The sequence below is a fragment of the Cupressus sempervirens genome, chromosome 3 (assembly GCF_028749045.1).
Source record: "Cupressus sempervirens isolate cs-2001-9-10 chromosome 3, ASM2874904v1, whole genome shotgun sequence".
Lineage (NCBI taxonomy): Eukaryota > Viridiplantae > Streptophyta > Pinopsida > Cupressales > Cupressaceae > Cupressus > Cupressus sempervirens.
Genome location: NC_143120.1, coordinates 432829278 through 432835420, shown reverse-complemented (window position 1 = coordinate 432835420; position 6143 = coordinate 432829278).

Here is a 6143-nt window from a genome sequence, read left to right as displayed (position 1 = left end):
AAATAAATATTTTTCCTATTGCGTCATGACTACCACTAGCTTATATATACCTCTATATATATTACACCAAGAGTAATCATTCTCGAGGCACCTATTTTTATTTAATCCCAAAATTATTTTAATTGGAATTGAGATTTATGAAATAAAAATAGATGCCTTGAAAACAATTACTCTCAATGTAATATATATAGAGGTATATATAAGCTAGTGATATTTTAGCTAATAAGCTTTACTCCTTGGAAAACAATGACCAGTTCGTCCAGATTTTTCAACCGTCTTACAGTAGGAAAAATGGCATTGTTAAGTGTTAGTCTCAAGTAAGGGTTTAAACATTTAGTGAATATCGCAGGGGCAGCTCAAGGAAGGAGAGGAGAAACTTACTTGAAAATGTGAGCGAGAAGAGTAGGTGACCAAATGTAGCAATGTGAATCAACAAGGAGAGACAAAGAAACCCCACAACACTGGAATCTTAACGACTTTAAATGTTTTTTAATAAGTTCCAATCTTTCAAATGACGTTGTGGCTTTTTTTTCTTTGATTGGCTTCGGTGATTGCAACTCTCATGAATGTCTGCGTATTTTTTTATTATGGATTATAAGATAAACTACAACTTTTAGGGATTTTTGGATATTTTTTTGGTGCTGATAATGGATAATAAAATAAACCATGGCATATTGATTTGCTTAAACAGAGATCAATACATGCCGCACAATTTCCTTTTCTATTGTGATCCTCTTCATTCAATTGGATATGCACAAACTTTAAATAAGATACATAAAGTTGATGACTCTTAACCAGTCTAAATTGGATGGAGAAAACCAACCACTCACCAACTTAAGCATGTGACAAAATCCATTTGCAAAATAATTTTGTTGAGATCATATTCACGCAGACATCAGATTGTGATGAAAATCACCACCAGCTCCCCTATTTTGATCAAGCATTCTACTAATGGCCAATGAGCTTGATGGAAGATTAGAATTACCAAAGGCAAGCATGTGGAATATAAACAAACAAGATCGAGTAAAATGGATTTTTGTTGAGGTAAATGAAGCATGGGAAAGATCAATAGTAGGACTGGAAAATTTTTACATTCATCAAAGAAATTATCTACTCAATGAGATTAAAACGTAGGGGCCTTCAATTGAATTTTTCTTGGCTAAGCACCTCATTTACCAATTTGAAATGGCTAGGATGCTACACAAATCTTTACATGTCTTGAGTGAGGTAAGAAAAACATATCCAAAGTTGAATAATCTTCTTTACAATCATCTTTTTAATGTTTTTGTAAAGTCAAGAAAGATAAATGAGGCTCTTGTTAGAGATAGTTAAGATTTTCTAAAAATAAAAGAATATTTCTAGAATCTTCCTATAGCTATTTTTTGAAATTAAAACATTTTAAAAAGAGAGCTGTTGTAAAAAGATGTTTCCAGATTTTAGAGTCTTCTAGAAAGCAAGAAGCTTCTAAGCTTCAATGTTGTAATAGCTATATATATGTGTGTTGAGAATAGTTGTCGTACACAATTTTTATTGAATTGAATATATATATATATAACTCTATTCTGCCTTGGTTTGCCCTATTTTTATTTATTTATTATTGTTATTATATTTTTGGGACTGTTTTTACATGGTATCAAAGCTAGGTTTAGCCTGGTTCAGCTAGAGATTCATTTAGAAGTTTAGCTAGAAATATTACTAGAGGGTTTTTCTGCAGGAAAATATATTGCTGGAATATTGCTAGATTTGTTTGAAAGCTGATTTTTTTTTGCTAACATGGGTTCTTCAAATGAAGTTTTGCCTATCTTTGATGGAAGTGGTTTTGCGGATTGGAAGATTGCAGTCAAGAATGCTATAAGAGAGAAGGCTTTATGGAGGATAGTAAATAAAGAAATTGGAGAACCTCAACAAAATGATAGAGAAAAGGAGTTGTAGAAATGCAAGTAGGAGCAAGCTAGAGGTATTATTGGTAAAGCTTTGAGCCCCAATCTAAATAGAAGATTTCTTGATATTGATAATCCAATAGAGCTATGGGAGACTTTAGAAAAAGATTATAAAGATATAGAAATTTCTAGCATGTTTAGTATAGAAGAAAAATTGATGAATTTAGATCCATCTGATTTTGAAAAAATGTCTGATTAGTTCAATGAAGTTACCTTTTTAAATGCTCGGCTAAAAAAATTAGGTGTTGAATATGAAAAAAAAAGATTTTTAGTTTATTGCAATGGTTGAAAGTAAGCTTCCCCATCCATATAAAGTATCTAAGGAATCAAGGAAAAGGGTTCTTCAACTAAATCCCAATGCCCCCCCCCCCAACAAACTTTTGATCAATTTTGCAAGTCTATTTTAGATGAAGAAGTTCAGCTTATTAAAAAAGGGCATATTAAAAAGAATCATGCATATACAACCAAAAGTAATTTATTTTAGAAATGATGAAAAAAAGAATTGGAAAGGAAATAATAAATTTTGAAATAATGTAGGTTCTAACCATTTTTCTAGAAATGATGGTGTAGAAAAGCAAGTTAGAAGAAAGCCCATTATTTGTAGGTATTGTGGAGGTGAGAATCACATGGAGAAATTTTTTTTGAAGAAAAGGGACAATGAAAGGCAACAATATAAGCCCAAGAAAGAAAGGTTCAAGGATGGAAAGAAGGATAAACATAGTTTCGTAGCTATCTCTTTAAAAAGGCAAGAGAAATCAAATGAGGAGGTAATTGCTACACCCAAGAGTAAATCTAGTGTTAAGGGGGGATACTTTTCTTCAAATTCTAATAAAGAATGGATTTTAGATTTAGGGGCATCATCTCACATGACTGGGGATAGATCTTTTTTTATTAATTTTTATGAAGGGAAGAATTTAGATCAAGAAATTTCTATTGGGAATAAAATGAAACTTCTAGTTTTAGGAATAGGAACTGTTAATGTAACAAATGGGTCTTTGAAAAATGTTTTATTGGTTGAAGGATTGGGGGTGAATCTTATTTCAGTATACAAAATAGTTCAAGTTGGATATGAGTTTTTTGTCAATGCTGATCAAGTTATTGTTAGAAATAAAAAAGACCCAAGCAATATAATTTCCATTGGTAGAGTTGATCATGAAGAGAATCTATTTAAATTTGTGGGGCTTTTTGATGATAAATATACACTCTCTCATGTTTTTATTGCTCAAACTAATTATATGTCACAACTTTGGCATGCTAGACTTGGACATTTAAATTATAGAAAATTACAAGATATGGTTAGAATGGATATGGTTAGAGGATTAACAAAAATTTCAGCTTGTGAAGGTGTGTGTGAAGGTTGTGTGTTAGGGAAACATCATTGAGATTCTTTTGATTTAGGTAAAGCATGGAGAGCTAATCATCCACTGCAACTAATTCATAGTGATTTATGTGAACTAGGATATCCTTCACTTTCAGGTGCTAGGTACCTTCTCACTTTGATTGATGATTACAACAGGAGAGTATGGGTTTATTTTCTTGAAAGGAAAAAAGAAGTGTTTGAAGTGTTTCGAAAGTTGAAGGCATTAGTTGAAAATCAAAGCGGAAAAATAATTAAATGTTTAAGGATAGATAATGGGGGTGAATATTAAAATTATGCATTTGAGTCATTTTGTGAAAATTATGGCATTAAGATGCAAAGAACAGTTCCTTATACTCCTCAACAAAATAGGGTGGTTGAATGAATGAATAGAACTCTTTTAGAAATGGCTCGTTGTATGTTGCATTTTAAAAGTTTGCACAATAAATTTTGGGGTTTGGCTATTTCTTGTGTTGCACATATTATAAATAGAATCACCACCAAAGCTCTCACAAATATCACCCCTGAAGAAGTATGGAGTGGTAAGAAACCTCACATTGGATAATTTAAAGTATTTGGGTGTATTGCTTGGGCACACATTCTTGATGCAAAAAGGAAAAAGTTAGAACCAAAGAGTCATAAGTTTTTGTTTATGGGTTATAGTGAAGAATAAAAGGCTTATAGGTTATATGATTTGACAAAAAACAAGGTCTTTGTTAGTAGAGATGTGAATTTTGATGAGCATTCACAACTTATAGCCACTCCTTCCTCTACAACATCAAATGCTTCTCTTTTTTCAGATATTTTAGAAAGAAATGGAGACTACATTGACGAGGATGAGTTGTGCACTTCTACAAATGATGAAAATACTAGTGAAAATGAAACAACTAATGTTTGTACTCAGACATTTTTTGTAGGTAGTGATGATGAAGAAGATGACTTTTCAACTAGAAAAAAGACAAGGAGTGTTGAAGAAATATATACATAAGGCTCAAAGAGCCAAGGGAGGAATGGTAGTGCTCTCATGGCCAAAGTAGTATAGGTAAATGACCCAAGATCATATGAGGAAGCTAGAGGGAAGAAAGAATGGGAGCAAGCTATGGAAGAAGAATATGATTCTTTGGTGAAAAGTAAAGCTCGGGAACTTGTGCCACTTCCCAAAGGTAAGAATGTCATTTGTTGCAAATGGATTTATAAAACAAAATTTAAACTAGATGGTGCTATAGAAAAATTCAAAGCTAGATTAGTTGCTAAGGGATTTAATCAAAAAGAGGGTGTTGATTATGAAGAAACTTTTGCTCCTATCATTAAAATGAATATAGTTAGAATTATTTTTTCTTTGGCTGAAAGTCTTGGGTGGCATATTCATCAAATGGATGTAAAAAATGCTTTCTTAAATGGAGATTTGTATGAAGAAATATATATGGATCACCTAGCAGGTTTTGTAGATCAACAACATCCTAATCTTGTTTGAAGATTAAAGAAGTCACTTTATGGGCTTCAACGAGCACTAGGAGCATGGAATGAAAAGATTGACAGGTATTTTCAGCTTCATGGGTTTCAAAAATGCAAATCAGATCCAAATCTTTATGTGAAGAGAGTACAAAATGAAATTATTCTTGTTGCAATTTATGTGGATGATTTACATATAGCTAGACCAAATATTGGGTTAATTAATGATTTGAAATCATATCTTAAAGGGGCATTTCATATGAGTGATTTGGGTGAACTAAATTATTTTCTTGGCTTGTAAACTAGTAGACTTCATGATAGGTTATTTACTCTCAAGAAAAATATGCTTTGGATATTTTAGAAAAATTTAACATGCTTGAATGTAAGTTAGCTCCTACTCCTTTTCAATCTAGAATTAAGCTCACTAAAGAATGTATTTCCAAGAAGGTGGATGCTACTTTATATAGACAGCTTGTTGGTAGCTTGGTTTATCTAACACATTCTAGACCAGACATTTGTTTTATAGTCAATCCAGTATCTAGATTTATGCAGGAGCCAAAAGAAACTCATTGGTTGGCTACCAAAAGGATTTTATGATACATTCATGGAACCATTTACTATGTCATACATTATAGTTACAAGTCCTCAGTTTCTTTGATTGGCTTTATAGAGTTAGACTGGGGAGGTGATATAGATGATAGGAAATCTATTGGTGGTTATATTTTTCAGCTTGGGTTAGGTCCAATTACATGGAGCAGCAAAAAACAAACTACTACATCATTGTCCTCATGTGAAGTAGAATATAGAGAAGCAAAATAAGTTGGAAAGGAAGCAGTTTGGATTTGCAGCCTTTTATTTGAGCTTGGTTTTGCAAAGAGTTTAGCTACTCCTTTGTATTGTGATAATCAAAGTGTTATCCAAGTTGCAAATAATCTTGTTTTTCATGCTAAAACAAAACACATTGAGATTGATGTTCACTATATTTAGGATCTTGTTCAAGCAAATTTTGTTAATCTCCAATTTTGTCCAAGTTAAGACCAAGCAACAGACATATTTACTAAGAGTATGCTTGAGGCCAAATTTTTGAAACTACGAGGCATGATTGAGGTAAACATTAAGGTGAGATAGTCATATAATGTTCTCCTCTCTTTTGATTTTTCTATCCAATCTTAAGGGGGGATGTTAGAGATAGTTAAGATTGTCTAAAAATAAAAAAATATTTCTAGAATCTTACTGTAGCTATTATTTTAAATAAAAGCATTTTAAAAAGAGAGTTGTTGTAAAAAGATGTTTCCAGATTTTAGAGTCTTCCAGAAAGCAAGAAGCTTCTAAGCTTCAAAGTTGTAATAGCTATATATATGTGTGTGTTGAGAAAAACTACCATACACAATTTT